Source organism: Ambystoma mexicanum, unplaced genomic scaffold (assembly GCF_040938575.1).
Source record: "Ambystoma mexicanum isolate Mex_15411 unplaced genomic scaffold, UKY_AmexF1_1 Mex_scaf4, whole genome shotgun sequence".
Taxonomy (NCBI): domain Eukaryota; kingdom Metazoa; phylum Chordata; class Amphibia; order Caudata; family Ambystomatidae; genus Ambystoma; species Ambystoma mexicanum.
The window spans coordinates 8,384,047-8,403,056 of NW_027182455.1; positions in this window are offsets into that span (position 1 = coordinate 8,384,047).

The following is a 19,010-nucleotide window of genomic DNA, read 5'->3' on the forward strand; positions in this document are numbered from 1 at the left end:
AACCTGAGACCCTTCCTATAGCATGAGATGTGATATCCAACTCCTTCCCATTCCAATCCTGAGACCCTTCCGATAGCATGAGATGTGATATCTCAATGCCTCTAATACCAAACCTGAGATCCTTCCTATAACATGTGATGTGATATTCAATTCCTTCCCCTTCCAAACCTGAGACCCTCCCTTTAGCATGAGATGTGATATCCAACTCCTTCCCATTCCAATCCTGAGACCCTTATGATAGCATGAGATGTGATATCTCAATGCCTCTAATACCAAACCTGAGATACTTCCGATAGCATGAGATGTGATATCTCAATGCTTCTAATACCAAACCTGAGATCCTTCCTATAACATGAGATGTGATATCCAACTCCTTCCCATTCCAATCCTGAGACCCTTCTGATAGCATGAGATGTGATATCTCAATGCCTCTAATACCAAATCTGAGATCCTACCTCTAAAATGAAATGTGATATCCAACTCCTTCCCTTTCCAAACCTGAGACCCTGCCTATAGCATGAGATGTGATATCCAATTCCTTCCCATTCCAATCCTGAGACCCTTCCTATAGCATGAGATGTGATATCTCAATGTCTCGTCGTCGTGTTGAGTCTGCAGCAGCAGAGTTGAGTAAAAGACGTCCCAAACGAAGGAACCCGCACAGTTTGTTACCACAGCAGGGCAACGGAGCGGCGGTGTGTTTCTGAGCCAAATGTACACTACTCACTTCAGACCTGGGAACGCCAAGTGTACGAATCATGTGAGAGTGACAAGGAGTCGATATACTACACAACCTGGCGGCGGTTACAGAGCAAGACTCCTGTGTAGGCTGGTCAGTCTGCTGGATGGCCCAGAGACGCTTCCGAAGGCTTACTAGCAGGAGATGGTGAAGATGCCGAGAATAGTTGTCCCCGCTATTCCAACGGTCGAAGTACCAGTACAGGCCTTCTGGTTCAATCAAAGGTGAAAAGGGTTTCACAAGGCGACAGCAGTGCAGAGGAGCAGTCCTTCAGCGGGTCACCAGCGATTCCTCGGTTCAGCCTCTTGGTTGCAGGATACTTGGCTCCTGTATTCCTTCGTTCGTGAGAACTCAGGAGATCGACATGGTAGTGGTGTTTCCAGCCCCCTCTTATCCACGGTTCCCTTCGCGCCAAAACGGAGGGGACCCAATGGGAGATCCGCTCATCAACACTCACACCATTCGTGGACCTATCACGGACCACGGTGGTCCCAGGCATTCACACCACCCTAGACTCTCTGGCACCCAGGATGTGTATTGGGACCAGACATCCCAGCCCACATCCTGGAGGCACACACAAGACATGTAGAAGCCCGCGAAAGCATCTGTGTTTCGCGGGAAAGTACATGCCCAAATAAGGAAGGCCCCAGGTCGGCTCGACCTGGGGAAGGTGAAGGGAGCAAGATGGTCAGCGGACAGGACAAAGGAGCCTCGTGGTCTGGCCATTTTGGGCTCTAGGCCACCATTTTGGGTTAAGCGCGAGAAACGCGCTTAGAACGCCAAAAGGAGCTCAAAACACAATAAACGATCGCTGCCACCATTCCCATCCGTGAATCACTTGCACTGATCAGTTACAATCCTGGAAGAGTATCTAGGGCCTGTAGAAGGCTAGAGACCCAAGAGAGCAGTAACTTATCTTACAGTGCCCTCTTGTGTCATGTTGCACGAAAGCCGCAACATGATAAAAGAAACTACGGAAACGAGCGTTTCCTGGTACTGACTGTCTTAAGGGCATGACAGTTTCCCCGTAAGAAAGGAGCGAAAGCCCAGAGGAGTGCGGCAGAAGGCTGCACTTCTCTGGCAAAGTCGAGAACAAGGTGAAAAACAACAGCAAAAAGTTTAGGGGTTGCCACATGGAAGGAAAATTACCTACAATTACGAAATCTTTCCTAACACTCGCCCCTCACAGACTATGGACAGGGGGAACTAATCCACCCCTGGATGAGTCTCTTGTTCAGGTCGGTTAAACATTCTGCACAACCCATCAGCATTGCTATGTTGGACACCTGGCCTATGCTCACTAGTGAAGTCGAAGCCTTGTAGACTTATGGACCACCTAAGCAACTTTGGATTCTCCCCCTTCATGTTTATTAGCCACTTTAAGGGCTTATGGTCAGTTTGCACAGTGAAGTGGGTCCCATAGAGGTAGGGCCTCAGCTTCCTTAGGGCCCACACAACAGAGAAACATTCTTTCTCTACCGTGGACCATCTGAGCTCTCTGTCCTTAAACTGGCGACTAATAAAACCAATAGGGTGTTCCTTACCCTTCTCATCTACTTGCGATAGTACAGCTCCTATCCCAGTGTCAGAGGCGTCCGTCTGCACGATAAAAGGTCTTTGATAATCAGGGGCCCTGAGGACAGGGGCCTGGCACAAGGAGTCTTTTAAGCCATTGAAGGCCTTCTCACACTCGTCGGTCCAAGTTACCTTCTTGGGTTTCTTCAGAGTTGTGAGGGCAGTCAGAGGGGCAGCTATGGTGCCATAGTCTGCCACAAAATTGCGGTAATACCCCGTGAGTCCTAAGAAGGCTCTCACTTGGGTTTGTGTAGTGGGGGTAGGCCAGTCTTGTACTGCTTGTACTTTACTGGGTACAGGCTGTATCCTCCCTCCACCTACTTCATGTCCAAGGTAAAACACTGAGCCTTGTCCAATCTGGCATTTACTAGCCTTTATGGTAAGTGTGCTTTCTGAAGAGCCTGGAGCACAATCCCGAGGTGTTTCACATGGTCTTCCCAGGTGGCACTGAAAACTGCTATATCGTCCAGATATGCAAGACAGAATTCGTCCAACCCATTCAAAACATGATGCACAAGCCTCTGGAAAGTGGCAGGTGCATTCTTCAACCCGAACGGCATTACCCGGAATTGGTAAAGGCCGTCTGGAGTAGAAAACGCTGTCTTCTCCTTGGCATGTTGTGCTAAAGCTATTTGCCAATAGCCAGCAGTGAGGTCAAACGTGCTGAGGTACTTGGAGGCACCCAAAGTATCCACCAGCTCATCTGTTCGAGGCAAGGGGTGTGCATCTGTCTTGGTGACAGCATTCAGAGCCCTGTAATCCACGCAGAACCTCAATTCAGAAGTGCCTGCCTTTGGAACGAAAACCACAGGGCTGGACCAAGGACTACTAGAGGGTTCAATCACCCCAAGGTCTAACATCTTGTTGACCTCGGTCTTAATATAAGACCGTACTTTGTCTGACATCCTGTATCCCCTACTTTTGGTAGGTACACTGTCTCCTGTGTCTATGTTATGTTTGCACCAAGGTGTCAAACCAGGCGACTGTGAAAACAGGGGGGAAAACTGCCTAAGCAAACTTTTCACCTCAGCCTGCTGATCAGAAGTCAGGTGAGGGGCCCCTCGGACACCCTCAAAGGAGCTATCTGAAGGACCGCTTTGGAACAGGTCGGGGAGAGGTTCAGACTCCTCTTCCTCAACATCTGAAGCCAGTAACAGTGCTGCGATTTCGACTCTTGGGACGAAAGCCTTCAGCCTATTCACGTGAAACACTTTTGGAGCCTGTCCAGGCCTTCCAAGGTCCACTAAATAGTTAACCTCACCCAGGGGCTCCACCACTGTGTAAGGGCCTGACCATTTGTCCTGTAAAACTCAAGGCCTTATGGGATTCATGATCAGGACTTGCTGACCAGGTGTAAAGTTGATGAGGGAAGCTTTCTGGTCGTACCAATGTTTCACCAGTGCTTGTCCTGCCTTCAATTTATCACTAGCCAAGCCCATCAGAAGTACCATCCGTTTTCTGAGCCCTAGCACATAATCAACTACGTTGGTAGTAACAGGGGGAATGGGCATCTCCCATCCCTCTTTGACTATGGCTAAGGGTCCCCGCACAGGATGACCAAACAGAAGTTTGAAGGGGCTGAAGCCAACACCCTCCTGTGGTACCTCTCGGTAGGCAAACAGTAAGCATGGTAAAAGAAGATCCCATTGTCTTCTCTGAAGCTTCTCCAGAGCCCCAATCATGCTTTTTAACGTTCTGTTGAAACGTTCCACCAGACCATTGGTCTGGGGGTGGTATGCAGAAGAGAACTTGTAGGTGACCCCACATTCTTTCCACATAGCCTGCATATACTTCGACATAAAGTTGCTGCCACGATCTGACACAACTTCTTTAGGGAAGCCAACCCTAGTAGATATGCCAAGTAAAGCTTTTGCAACTGACATGGCAGGTACAGTTTTCAATGGGATGGCCTCAGGATATCTGGTTGCATGGTCGACCAGCACCAGGATAAACCTATTGCCCGAGGATGTTTGCGGGTCAAGGGGACCAACGATGTCGATCCCTACCCTTTCAAATGGTACCCCCACAACTGGGAGCGGTACCAACGGAGCTTGGATTGTCGAGCCAACCTTACCAGATAACTGGCAGGAGGCACAACTTCTGCAGTGACTTTCTACTTGCAGCCCCATCTTGGGCCAGTAGAAGTGCATGGATAACCTTTGCTTGCTCCTCTTAATACCAAGGTGACCAGCAAGGAGCACTTCATGCGCCAACTGCAGGAGGAAGGGCCTAACAGCAAGGGGAACCACCAACCTCCTATGGTCTCCTTCTGTAGACTCTGTGGGTTCACTATACAGGAGTCCACCTTCCCAATACATCCTATGCGTCCCAGGAGGTTCACCCTCAAGCTGGGAGCAGGCCTGTCTCCTTAGGCCTTCCAGAGATGGGCACTCACGTTGGCCTTTACTGAATTGGTCCCTGTCAGGACCTCCTTCAACTTACAAGTCTTTTAGTTCAGGATGGTCGTTGGGGTCAAATACTTCAGGCATCGCCACCTCCTCGTCAGGCCCGGGCGATTGACCAACTTCCTCCACCGCAGTGGTAGGCGAGCTCGGGGGAATATTCTCTTTCCCTCGTCTTGACTTGTTGACTCCTTTCGCCTTGGGTTTCCCCTTCGGCTGGGGCGGCGTATTGGTCTTGGCCAATGCTGCCCGTGCTTGAGACCGTGTGTAGGGTCTTTCGGCAGTGTCTCCTACGAGCCCTAAAGCTCTGAGATCATTACCTAACAAGACCTTTCCCGGGACGTTTCTCTGAATGCTCACTGGAATCCTGACTGCTGTACCATTTAAAGTAAGATTTACAGGTATTACTGGGAACATACGGAGTGGGCCGTCAGCCAACTTAGTGGGCATCAGAGTAGCTCTGGCAACTTCCTCTGAGTCTACCAAGGTAGAATCCACTACAGTTCGACTGCACCCACTATCCCTAAGAGCTGGAGTATCTACTCCATTGATCAGCACACTGTCTTTAAAGTAGTGCTTGGTATTATCTGTAATCCTAGCATAAGCCTCTGCGACTTTAGGCTCCCAGGAACCCAGGGAAACTAAAACTACCTCAGCCTCTATCCCGCTGGGAAATGAGTCTGAGGAGAAGGATGCTCCTGTAATCTCTTCTTCCTCGTAGGAGGAGAAGGCCAGATTAGCGGAGTGGACCCCCAAAGGTCAAACCTTACACCGGGGATCCCCCTTCACGTGGTCAGTTGCTCCACAAGCAAAACAAGATCCATTGGGTCTGTTTACATAGGGAGGCTTATTGTAACCAGAGTTCTGTTTCGGAGGCTGACCTCCACTACCCTGTGAGTTCTCTTGTGTCTTACCCTTATTTTTCTTTTTGTGGCCCTTTTGAGAAGAAGATTTATCAGATTCTCCACCCTCCTTATCTTTGGACTTTTTCCCTTCCTCCTGCTTACCAGGATGAGTTTTGTCCTTATGGGACACTCGATGTGACACCCATAAGTCTGCTGCAATGGCCAGCTTCTTAGGATCTATCTCCTTCGAATCGGCCAAATGCTGCTTAAGCTCCGGGGAAGAAGATGCAAAAATGTGTTCCAGCATGACAAGATTTATCATGCCTTCGAAGGTAGAAACCTTATAACCTTCGACCCAGCCAGTTAAGTTTTTCAAGGATTCGGTGACATAAGATACCCAAGTACCACCTTCCTTTTTCTTATACTCTATGAATCGTTTCAAATATTGGGCCGGAGTCTTCCCAAACTTTAAAATGAGAGTTTGCTTTAACATTGCGAAATCAGCTTGCTCAGCCTTCGACATTTCCATAATGGCACTACAGCCAGAATGGGGCAGTCTGCTGAGTAACCAGGCAATCTTATCAGCATTGTCAACTTGTTGAACTTCGCATGCATACTCAAACGCATTCATCCAGTCCATAATGTCATTCCTTTCCTCATACACAATGACCAGATCTTTCGGAAACCGTGGATGAGAGGAGGCCCCAGACCCATGTCCAGGACCCTTGGACCCATTTGCAACCTGAAGCTTGGCCAGTTCCAACTGGTGATCCCTGTCTTTCTGTTTTTCTGACTGTTCGATTTTTAGTTTGGCTATGCTGAATTCAAGCTCCTTCTGCCTAAACCGCAGCTCTTGCTTCTTGAATTCAAGCATAGCCTCCCCATCAACACTGGCAGAGGAAACATTAGACATCTCATCCTCCCTGTCCTCGTGGTCGCGGTGGATCAGTGCAGCGGCAGAACCGTCGGTTCTACCAGTGAGAGCAGCCCCACCTCCTTCCGCACTGTCCTCAGAAGTTATAGCGTCAAGCTGCGCTTCTTGCCACGCCACGATTCTTTGGATCATATCCAATTTCGTGCCTTGAGAGGAAACACCTCTCTCCGCACACATTTTTTTCAATGTTTCTGATTTGGAAGCATTTAAAGTTAACAAGGTATTTGTTTCCATACTGTTAGATAGGACTATGGCCTTTTTAAAGTTATACTACAACAATTCACTACGTGTCCTGGTAGGAATAACTTGAAATGCCTTAGTTCGTGCGCAACACTGGATACCTTCAGTCGTATCCCACCGCTGTACACCAATTTGTTAAGACGGATTTCTGAACTCTGTCCTGGTTGCGCAGAAGTTCAGAAGGCCAACCTAATTACTTGGAACAGGGTAACCTCTGGACAAGCCAGACCAATCAAGGTAGCGATCGCGGCGGTCAAGACTAGGTCTCAAGAGGGGTGAGGGTGACTGAAAGCCTGCAATGAGCACACAAAGCAAGGACACTTACAAACTACTCCAAACAGGTGCTATATTAAAAATATATACACATTTATTCCAAGGCCTTTAAAACAATGACTGTAGCGAGAAATCACAATACAACTCTAGTAAACCAACACATACCATACCAATACAATATATATACAAATACAAACAAGTCTCAAGCGTTAGATGCACGAAATGTGTAGTCCACCTAAAAGGGAAGGAAAACAGGCAGTGCGAAATAATGCTTAGACCCAGTCCGCCTTCAGAGGCACCTAACTAAAAGGAAGTCCGAGCCCTACGAAGAGTGGAGCCTTGTGCTCAAAAGTACCTGCACACGCTGGTGCCAACGGGCAAAAGGGGAGTCTCTTCGAGGGAGATCAGGCAGTTCAGTTTAGTGCACAAACGAAGAACAACAGTGTTCCGCGACTCAAGCGCAGCCTCCACTGTGGGCAAAAGCAGAGCGCGAGTACGGAAAGGCGTGCTGTTTTGACACAGCGGGGAAAAGCTATGGGCTCCTGCAGGAGGGCGACCAGTTCCTAGCTATGCTACTCACCGGACCCCGATGCAAGCAGACCCAGGCTTCTCCGCGTCAGTTTCAGTCGCTGGCAGGTTCAGAAGAGCAGGGGACGTCTCGTCGTCGTGTTGAGTCTGCAGCAGCAGAGTTGAGTAAAAGACGTCCCAAACGAAGGAACCCGCACAGTTTGTTACCACAGCAGGGCAACGGAGCGGCCGTGTGTATCTGAGCCAAATGTACACTACTCACTTCAGACCTGGGAACGCCAAGTGTACGAATCGTGTGAGAGTGACAAGGACTCGATATACTACACAACCTGGTGGCGGTTACAGAGCAAGACTCCTGTGTAGGCTGGTCAGTCTGCTGGATGGCCCAGAGACGCTTCCGAAGGCTTACTAGCAGGAGATGGTGAAGATGCCGAGAATAGCTGTCCCCGCTATTCCAAGGGTCGAAGTACTAGTACAGGCCTTCTGGTTCGATCAAAGGTGAAAAGGGTTTCACAAGGCGACAGCAGTGCAGAGGAGCAGTCCTTCAGCGGGTCACCAGCGATTCCTCGGTTCAGCCTCTTGGTTGCAGGATACTTGGCTCCTGTATTCCTTCGTTCGTGAGAACTCAGGAGATCGACATGGTAGTGGTGTTTCCAGCCCCCTCTTATCCACGGTTCCCTTCGCGCCAAAACGGTGGGGACCCAATGGGAGATCCGCTCATCAACACTCACACCATTCGTGGACCTATCACGGACCACAGTGGTCCCAGGCATTCACACGGGACCAGACATCCCAGCCCACATACTGGAGGCACACACAAGACATGTAGAAGCCCGCGAAAGCATCCGTGTTTCGCGGGAAAGTACATGCCCAAATAAGGAAGGCCCCGGGTCGGCTCGACCTGGGGAAGGTGAAGGGAGCAAGACGGTCAGCGGACAGGACAAAGGAGCCTCGTGGTCTGGCCATTTTGGGAGCCAGGCCACCATTTTGGGTTAAGTGCGATAAACGTGCTTAGAACGCCAAAAGGAGCTCAAAACACAAGAAACGATCGCTGCCACCATTCCCGTCCGTGAATCATTTGCACCGATCAGTTACAATCCTGAAAGAGTATCTAGGGCCTGTAGAAGGCTAGAATCCCAAGAGAGCAGCAATTTAGCTTACAGTGCCCTCTTGTGTCATGTTGCACGAAAGCCGCAACATGATAAAAGAAACTACGGAAAACAGCGTTTCCCGGTACTGACTGTCTTAAGGGCATGTCAGTTTCCCCGTAAGAAAGGAGCGAAAGCCCAGAGGAGTGCGGCAGAAGGCTGCACTTCTCTGGCAAAGTCGAGAACAAGGTGAAAAACAACAGCAAAAAGTTTAGGGGTTGCCACATGGAAGGAAAATTACCTACAATTATTAAATCTTTCCTAACAGATATCACATCTCATGTTATAGGAAGAGTCTCAGGTTTGGTATAAGCATTGAGATATCACATCTCTGCAATCGGAAGTGTCTCAGGATTGGGATGGGAAGGAGTTGGATATCCCATCTCATGTTATAGGACGGGTCTCAGGATTGTTATTAGAATCATTGAGATATCATATTGCATGCTGTAGGAAGGGTCTAAGGATTGGAATGGGAAGGACTTGGATATCACATCTCATGCTATGGATAGGCTCATATCATATCCCAATGCTTCTACCAAACCTGAGACCCATACTATGGCATGAGATGTGATATCAAACTCATTCCCATTCCAATCCTGAGACTCTTCCTATAGCTTGAGATGTGATATCCAACTCCTTCCCATTCCAATTCTGAGACCCTTCCTATGCCATGAGACTTGATATCTCAATGCTTCTAATACCAAACCTGAGACCCGTCCTATAACATGAGATGTGATATCCAAATCTTTCCCCTTCCAAACCTTAGACCCTTCCTTTATCATGAGATGTGATATCCAAGTCCTTCCCATTCCAATCCTTAGACCCTTCCTACAGCATGCAATATGATATCTCAATGATTCTAATAACAATCCTGAGACCCGTCCTATAACATGAGATGGGATATCCAACTCCTTCCCATCCCAATCCTGAGACACTTCCGATTGCAGAGATGTGATATCTCAATGCTTATACCAAACCTGAGACTCTTCCTATAACATGAGATGTGATATCTGTTAGGAAAGATTTAATAATTGTAGGTAATTTTCCTTCCATGTGGCAACCCCTAAACTTTTTGCTGTTGTTTTTCACCTTGTTCTCGACTTTGCCAGAGAAGTGCAGCCTTCTGCCGCACTCCTCTGGGCTTTCGCTCCTTTCTTACGGGGAAACTGACATGCCCTTAAGACAGTCAGTACCGGGAAACGCTGTTTTCCGTAGTTTCTTTTATCATGTTGCGGCTTTCGTGCAACATGACACAAGAGGGCACTGTAAGCTAAGTTGCTGCTCTCTTGGGATTCTAGCCTTCTACAGGCCCTAGATACTCTTTCAGGATTGTAACTGATCGGTGCAAGTGATTCACGGACGGGAATGGTGGCAGCGATCGTTTCTTGTGTTTTGAGCTCCTTTTGGCGTTCTAAGCACGTTTCTCGCACTTAACCCAAAATGGTGGCCTGGCTCCCAAAATGGCCAGACCACGAGGCTCCTTTGTCCTGTCCGCTGACCGTCTTGCTCCCTTCACCTTCCCCAGGTCGAGCCGACCCGGGGCCTTCCTTATTTGGGCATGTACTTTCCCGCGAAACACGGATGCTTTCGCGGGCTTCTACATGTCTTGTGTGTGCCTCCAGTATGTGGGCTGGGATGTCTGGTCCCGTGTGAATGCCTGGGACCACCGTGGTCCGTGATAGGTCCACGAATGGTGTGAGTGTTGATGAGCGGATCTCCCATTGGGTCCCCACCGTTTTGGCGCGAAGGGAACCGTGGATAAGAGGGGGCTGGAAACACCACTACCATGTCGATCTCCTGAGTTCTCACGAACGAAGGAATACAGGAGCCAAGTATCCTGCAACCAAGAGGCTGAACCGAGGAATCTCTGGTGACCCGCTGAAGGACTGCTCCTCTGCACTGCTGTCGCCTTGTGAAACCCTTTTCACCTTTGATCGAACCAGAAGGCCTGTACTAGTACTTCGACCCTTGGAATAGCGGGGACAGCTATTCTCGGCATCTTCACCATCTCCTGCTAGTAAGCCTTCGGAAGCGTCTCTGGGCCATCCAGCAGACTGACCAGCCTACACAGGAGTCTTGCTCTGTAACCGCCACCAGGTTGTGTAGTATATCGAGTCCTTGTCACTCTCACACGATTCGTACACTTGGCGTTCCCAGGTCTGAAGTGAGTAGTGTACATTTGGCTCAGATACACACGGCCGCTCCGTTGCCCTGCTGTGGTAACAAACTGTGCGGGTTCCTTCGTTTGGGACGTCTTTTACTCAACTCTGCTGCTGCAGACTCAACACGACGACGAGACGTCCCCTGCTCTTCTGAACCTGCCAGCGACTGAAACTGACGCGGAGAAGCCTGGGTCTGCTTGCATCGGGGTCCGGTGAGTAGCATAGCTAGGAACTGGTCGCCCTCCTGCAGGAGCCCATAGCTTTTCCCCGCTGTGTCAAAACAGCACGCCTTTCCGTACTCGCGCTCTGCTTCTGCCCACAGTGGAGGCTGCGCTTGAGTCGCGGAACACTGTTGTTCTTCGTTTGTGCACTAAACTGAACTGCCTGATCTCCCTCGAAGAGACTCCCCTTTTGCCCGTTGGCACCAGCGTGTGCAGGTACTTTTGAGCACAAGGCTCCACTCTTCGTAGGGCTCGGACTTCCTTTTAGTTAGGTGCCTCTGAAGGCGGACTGGGTCTAAGCATTATTTCGCACTGCCTGTTTTCCTTCCCTTTTAGGTGGACTACACATTTCGTGCATCTAACGCTTGAGACTTGTTTGTATTTGTATATATATTGTATTGGTATGGTATGTGTTGGTTTACTAGAGTTGTATTGTGATTTCTCGCTACGGTCATTGTTTTAAAGGCCTTGGAATAAATGTGTATATATTTTTAATATAGCACCTGTTTGGAGTAGTTTGTAAGTGTCCTTGCTTTGTGTGCTCATTGCAGGCTTTCAGTCACCCTCACCCCTCTTGAGACCTAGTCTTGACCGCCGCGATCGCTACCTTGATTGGTCTGGCTTGTCCAGAGGTTACCCTGTTCCAAGTAATTAGGTTGGCCTTCTGAACTTCTGCGCCACCAGGACAGAGTTCAGAAATCCGTCTTAACAAATTGGTGTACAGCGGTGGGATACGACTGAAGGTATCCAGTGTTGCGCACGAACTAAGGCATTTCAAGTTATTCCTACCAGGACACGTAGTGAATTGTTGTAGTATAACTTTAAAAAGGCCATAGTCCTATCTAACAGTATGGAAACAAATACCTTGTTAACTTTAAATGCTTCCAAATCAGAAACATTGAAAAAAATGTGTGCGGAGAGAGGTGTTTCCTCTCAAGGCACGAAATTGGATATGATCCAAAGAATCGTGGCGTGGCAAGAAGCGCAGCTTGACGCTATAACTTCTGAGGACAGTGCAGAAGGAGGTGGGGCTGCTCTCACTGGTAGAACCGACGTTTCTGCCGCTGCACTGATCCACCGCGACCACGAGGACAGGGAGGATGAGATGTCTAATGTTTCCTCTGCCAGTGTTGATGGGGAGGCTATGCTTGAATTCAAGAAGCAAGAGCTGCGGTTTAGGCAGAAGGAGCTTGAATTCAGCATAGCCAAACTAAAAATCGAACAGTCAGAAAAACAGAAAGACAGGGATCACCAGTTGGAACTGGCCAAGCTTCAGGTTGCAAATGGGTCCAAGGGTCCTGGACATGGGTCTGGGGCCTCCTCTCATCCACGGTTTCCGAAAGATCTGGTCATTGTGTATGAGGAAAGGAATGACATTATGCACTGGATGAATGCGTTTGAGTATGCATGCGAAGTTCAACAAGTTGACAATGCTGATAAGATTGCCTGGTTACTCAGCAGACTGCCCCATTCTGGCTGTAGTGCCATTATGGAAATGTCGAAGGCTGAGCAAGCTGATTTCGCAATGTTAAAGCAAACTCTCATTTTAAAGTTTGGGAAGACTCCGGCCCAATATTTGAAACGATTCATAGAGTATAAGAAAAAGGAAGGTGGTACTTGGGTATCTTATGTCACTGAATCCTTGAAAAACTTAACTGGCTGGGTCGAAGGTTATAAGGTTTCTACCTTCGAAGGCATGATAAATCTTGTCATGCTGGAACACATTTTTGCATCTTCTTCCCCGGAGCTTAAGCAGCATTTGGCCGATTCGAAGGAGATAGATCCTAAGAAGCTGGCCATTGCAGCAGACTTATGGGTGTCACATCGAGTGTCCCATAAGGACAAAACTCATCCTGGTAAGCAGGAGGAAGGGAAAAAGTCCAAAGATAAGGAGGGTGGAGAATCTGATAAATCTTCTTCTCAAAAGGGCCACAAAAAGAAAAATAAGGGTAAGACACAAGAGAACTCACAGGGTAGTGGAGGTCAGCCTCCGAAACAGAACTCTGGTTACAATAAGCCTCCCTATGTAAACAGACCCAATGGATCTTGTTTTGCTTGTGGAGCAACTGACCACGTGAAGGGGGATCCCCGGTGTAAGGTTTGACCTTTGGGGGTCCACTCCGCTAATCTGGCCTTCTCCTCCTACGAGGAAGAAGAGATTACAGGAGCATCCTTCTCCTCAGACTCATTTCCCAGCGGGATAGAGGCTGAGGTAGTTTTAGTTTCCCTGGGTTCCTGGGAGCCTAAAGTCGCAGAGGCTTATGCTAGGATTACAGATAATACCAAGCACTACTTTAAAGACAGTGTGCTGATCAATGGAGTAGATACTCCAGCTCTTAGGGATAGTGGGTGCAGTCGAACTGTAGTGGATTCTACCTTGGTAGACTCAGATGAAGTTGCCAGAGCTACTCTGATGCCCACTAAGTTGGCTGACGGCCCACTCTGTATGTTCCCAGTAATACCTGTAAATCTTACTTTAAATGGTACAGCAGTCAGGATTCCAGTGAGCATTCAGAGAAACGTCCCGGGAAAGGTCTTGTTAGGTAATGATCTCAGAGCTTTAGGGCTCGTAGGAGACACTGCCGAAAGACCCTACACACGGTCTCAAGCACGGGCAGCATTGGCCAAGACCAATACGCCGCCCCAGCCGAAGGGGAAACCCAAGGCAAAAGGAGTCAACAAGTCAAGACGAGGGAAAGAGAATATTCCCCCGAGCTCGCCTACCACTGTGGTGGAGGAAGTTGGTCAATCGCCCGGGCCTGACGAGGAGTTGGCGATGCCTGAAGTATTTGACCCCAACGACCATCCTGAACTAAAAGACTTGTAAGTTGAAGGAGGTCCTGACAGGGACCAATTCAGTAAAGGCCAACGTGAGTGCCCATCTCTGGAAGGCCTAAGGAGACAGGCCTGCTCCCAGCTTGAGGGTGAACCTCCTGGGACGCATAGGATGTATTGGGAAGGTGGACTCCTGTATAGTGAGCCCACAGAGTCTACAGAAGGAGACCATAGGAGGTTGGTGGTTCCCCTTGCTGTTAGGCCCTTCCTCCTGCAGTTGGCGCATGAAGTGCTCCTTGCTGGTCACCTTGGTATTAAGAGGAGCAAGCAAAGGTTATCCATGCACTTCTACTGGCCCAAGATGGGGGTGCAAGTAGAAAGTCACTGCAGGAGTTGTGCCTCCTGCCAGTTATCTGGTAAGGTTGGCTCGACAATCCAAGCTCCGTTGGTACCGCTCCCAGTTGTGGGGGTACCATTTGAAAGGGTAGGGATCGACATCGTTGGTCCCCTTGACCCGCAAACATCCTCGGGCAATAGGTTTATCCTGGTGCTGGTCGACCATGCAACCAGATATCCTGAGGCCATCCCATTGAAAACTGTAACTGCCAAGTCAGTTGCAAAAGCTTTACTTGGCATATTTACTATGGTTGGCTTCCCTAAAGAAGTTGTGTCAGATCGTGGCAGCAACTTTATGTCGAAGTATATGCAGGCTATGTGGAAAGAATGTGGGGTCACCTACAAGTTCTCTTCTGCATACCACCCCCAGACCAATGGTCTGGTGGAACGTTTCAACAGAACGTTAAAAAGCATGATTGGGGCTCTGGAGAAGCTTCAGAGAAGACAATGGGATCTTCTTTTACCATGCTTACTGTTTGCCTACCGAGAGGTACCACAGGAGGGTGTTGGCTTCAGCCCCTTCAAACTTCTGTTTGGTCATCCTGTACGGGGACCCTTAGCCATAGTCAAAGAGGGATGGGAGATGCCCACTCCCCCTGTTACTACCAACGTAGTTGATTATGTGCTAGGGCTCAGAAAACGGATGGTACTTCTGATGGGCTTGGCTAGTGATAAATTGAAGGCAGGACAAGCACTGGTGAAACATTGGTACGACCAGAAAGCTTCCCTCATCAACTTTACACCTGGTCAGCAAGTCCTGATCATGAATCCCATAAGGCCTTGAGCTTTACAGGACAAATGGTCAGGCCCTTACACAGTGGTGGAGCCCCTGGGTGAGGTTAACTATTTAGTGGACCTTGGAAGGCCTGGACAGGCTCCAAAAGTGTTTCACGTGAATAGGCTGAAGGCTTTCGTCCCAAGAGTCGAAATCGCAGCACTGTTACTGGCTTCAGATGTTGAGGAAGAGGAGTCTGAACCTCTCCCCGACCTGTTCCAAAGCGGTCCTTCAGATAGCTCCTTTGAGGGTGTCCGAGGGGCCCCTCACCTGACTTCTGATCAGCAGGCTGAGGTGAAAAGTTTGCTTAGGCAGTTTTCCCCCCTGTTTTCACAGTCGCCTGGTTTGACACCTTGGTGCAAACATAACATAGACACAGGAGACAGTGTACCTACCAAAAGTAGGGGATACAGGATGTCAGACAAAGTACGGTCTTATATTAAGACCGAGGTCAACAAGATGTTAGACCTTGGGGTGATTGAACCCTCTAGTAGTCCTTGGTCCAGCCCTGTGGTTTTCGTTCCAAAGGCAGGCACTTCTGAATTGAGGTTCTGCGTGGATTACAGGGCTCTGAATGCTGTCACCAAGACAGATGCACACCCCTTGCCTCGAACAGATGAGCTGATGGATACTTAGGGTGCCTCCAAGTACCTCAGCACGTTTGACCTCACTGCTGGCTATTGGCAAATAGCTTTAGCAGAACATGCCAAGGAGAAGACAGCGTTTTCTACTCCAGACGGCCTTTACCAATTCCGGGGAATGCCGTTCGGGTTGAAGAATGCACCTGCCACTTTCCAGAGGCTTGTGCATCATGTTTTGAATGGGTTGGACGATATAGCAGTTTTCAGTGCCACCTGGGAAGACCATGTGAAACACCTCGGGATTGTGCTCCAGGCTCTTCAGAAAGCACACTTGACCATAAAGGCTAGTAAATGCCAGATTGGACAAGGCTCAGTGTTTTACCTTGGACATGAAGTAGGTGGCGGGAGGATACAGCCTGTACCCAGTAAAGTACAAGCAGTACAAGACTGGCCTACCCCCACTACACAAACCCAAGTGAGATCCTTCTTAGGACTCACGGGGTATTACCGCAATTTTGTGGCAGACTATGGCACCATAGCTGCCCCTCTGACTGCCCTCACAACTCTGAAGAAACCCAAGAAGGTAACTTGGACCGACGAGTGTGAGAAGGCCTTCAATGGCTTAAAAGACTCCTTGTGCCAGGCCCCTGTCCTCAGGGCCCCTGATTATCAAAGACCTTTTATCGTGCAGACGGACGCCTCTGACACTGGGATAGGAGCTGTACTATCGCAAGTAGATGAGAAGGGTAAGGAACACCCTATTGGTTTTATTAGTCGCCAGTTTAAGGACAGAGAGCTCAGATGGTCCACGGTAGAGAAAGAATGTTTCTCTGTTGTGTGGGCCCTAAGGAAGCTGAGGCCCTACCTCTATGGGACCCACTTCACTGTGCAAACTGACCATAAGCCCTTAAAGTGGCTAATAAACATGAAGGGGGAGAATCCAAAGTTGCTTAGGTGGTCCATAAGTCTACAAGGCTTCGACTTCACTATTGAGCATAGGCCAGGTGTCCAACATAGCAATGCTGATGGGTTGTGCAGAATGTTTAACCGACCTGAACAAGAGACTCATCCAGGGGTGGATTAGTTCCCCCTGTCCATAGTCTGGGAGGGGCGAGTGTTAGGAAAGATTTCGTAATTGTAGGTAATTTTCCTTCCATGTGGCAACCCCTAAACTTTTTGTTGTTGTTTTTCACCTTGTTCTCGACTTTGCCAGAGAAGTGCAGCCTTCTGCCTCACTCCTCTGGGCTTTCGCTCCTTTCTTACGGGGAAACTGTCATGCCCTTAAGACAGTCAGTACCAGGAAACGCTCGTTTCCGTAGTTTCTTTTATCATGTTGCGGCTTTCGTGCAACATGACACAAGAGGGCACTGTAAGATAAGTTACTGCTCTCTTGGGTCTCTAGCCTTCTACAGGCCCTAGATACTCTTCCAGGATTGTAACTGATCAGTGCAAGTGATTCACGGATGGGAATGGTGGCAGCGATCGTTTATTGTGTTTTGAGCTCCTTTTGGCGTTCTAAGCGCGTTTCTCGCGCTTAACCCAAAAGGGTGGCCTAGAGCCCAAAATGGCCAGACCACGAGGCTCCTTTGTCCTGTCCGCTGACCATCTTGCTCCCTTCACCTTCCCCAGGTCGAGCCGACCTGGGGCCTTCCTTATTTGGGCATGTACTTTCCCGCGAAACACAGATGCTTTTGCGGGCTTCTACATGTCTTGTGTGTGCCTCCAGGATGTGGGCTGGGATGTCTGGTCCCAATACACATCCTGGGTGCCAGAGAGTCTAGGGTGGTGTGAATGCCTGGGACCACCGTGGTCCGTGATAGGTCCACGAATGGTGTGAGTGTTGATGAGCGGATCTCCCATTGGGTCCGCTCCGTTTTGGCGCGAAGGGAACCGTGGATAAGAGGTGGCTGGAAACACCACTACCATGTCGATCTCCTGAGTTCTCACAAACGAAGGAATACAGGAGCCAAGTATCCTGCAACCAAGAGGCTGAACCGAGCAATCGCTGGTGACCCGCTGAAGGACTGCTCCTCTGCACTGCTGTCGCCTTGTGAAACCCTTTTCACCTTTGATCGAACCAGAAGGCCTGTACTGATACTTCGACCCTTGGAATAGCGGGGACAGCTATTCTCGGCATCTTCACCATCTCCTGCTAGTAAGCCTTCGGAAGCGTCTCTGGGCCATCCAGCAGACTGACCAGCCTACACAGGAGTCTTGCTCTGTAACCGCTGCCAGGTTGTGTAGTATATCGAGTCCTTGTCACTCTCACATGATTCGTACACTTGGCGTTCCCAGGTCTGAAGTGAGTAGTGTACATTTGGCTCAGATACACACCGCCGCTCCGTTGCCCTGCTGTGGTAACAAACTGTGCGGGTTCCTTCGTTTGGGACGTCTTTTACTCAACTCTGCTGCTGCAGACTCAACACGACGACGAGACATTGAGATATCACATCTCATGCTATAGGAAGGGTCTCAGGATTGGAATGGGAAGGACTTGGATATCACATCTCATGCTATAGGCAGGGTCTCAGGTTTGGAAAGGGAAGGAGTTGGATATCACATTTCATTTTAGAGGTAGGATCTCAGGTTTGGTATTAGAGGCATTGAGATATCACATCTCATGCTATCAGAAGGGTCTCAGGATTGGAATGGGAAGGAGTTGGATATCACATCTCATGTTATAGGAAGGATCTCAGGTTTGGTATTAGAAGCATTGAGATATCACATCTCATGCTTTCGGAAGTATCTCAGGTTTGGTATTAGAGGCATTGAGATATCACATCTCATGCTATCATAAGGGTCTCAGGATTGGAATGGGAAGGAGTTGGATATCACATCTCATGCTAAAGGGAGGGTCTCAGGTTTGGAAGGGGAAGGAATTGAATATCACATCACATGTTATAGGAAGGATCTCAGGTTTGGTATTAGAGGCATTGAGATATCACATCTCATGCTATCGGAAGGGTCTCAGGATTGGAATGGGAAGGAGTTGGATATCACATCTCATGCTATAGGAAGGGTCTCAGGTTTGGAACGGGAAGGAGTTGTATATCACATCTCATGTTATAGGAAGAGTCTCAGGTTTGGTATAAGCATTGAGATATCAGATCTCTGCAATCGGAAGTGTCTCAGGATTGGAACGGGAAGGAGTTGGATATCCCATCTCATGTTATAGGACTGGTCTCAGGTTTGGTATTAGAAGCATTGAGATATCACATCGCATGCTGTAGGAAGGGTCTCAGGTTTGGAATGGGAAGGAATTGGATATCACATCTCATGTCATAGGAAGGATCTCAGGTTTGGTATTAGAAGCATTGAGATATCACATCTCATGCTATAGGAATGGTCTCAGGATTGGAATGGGAAGGAGTTGGATATTACATTCTTGCTATGGGAAGGGTCTCATGTTTGGAATT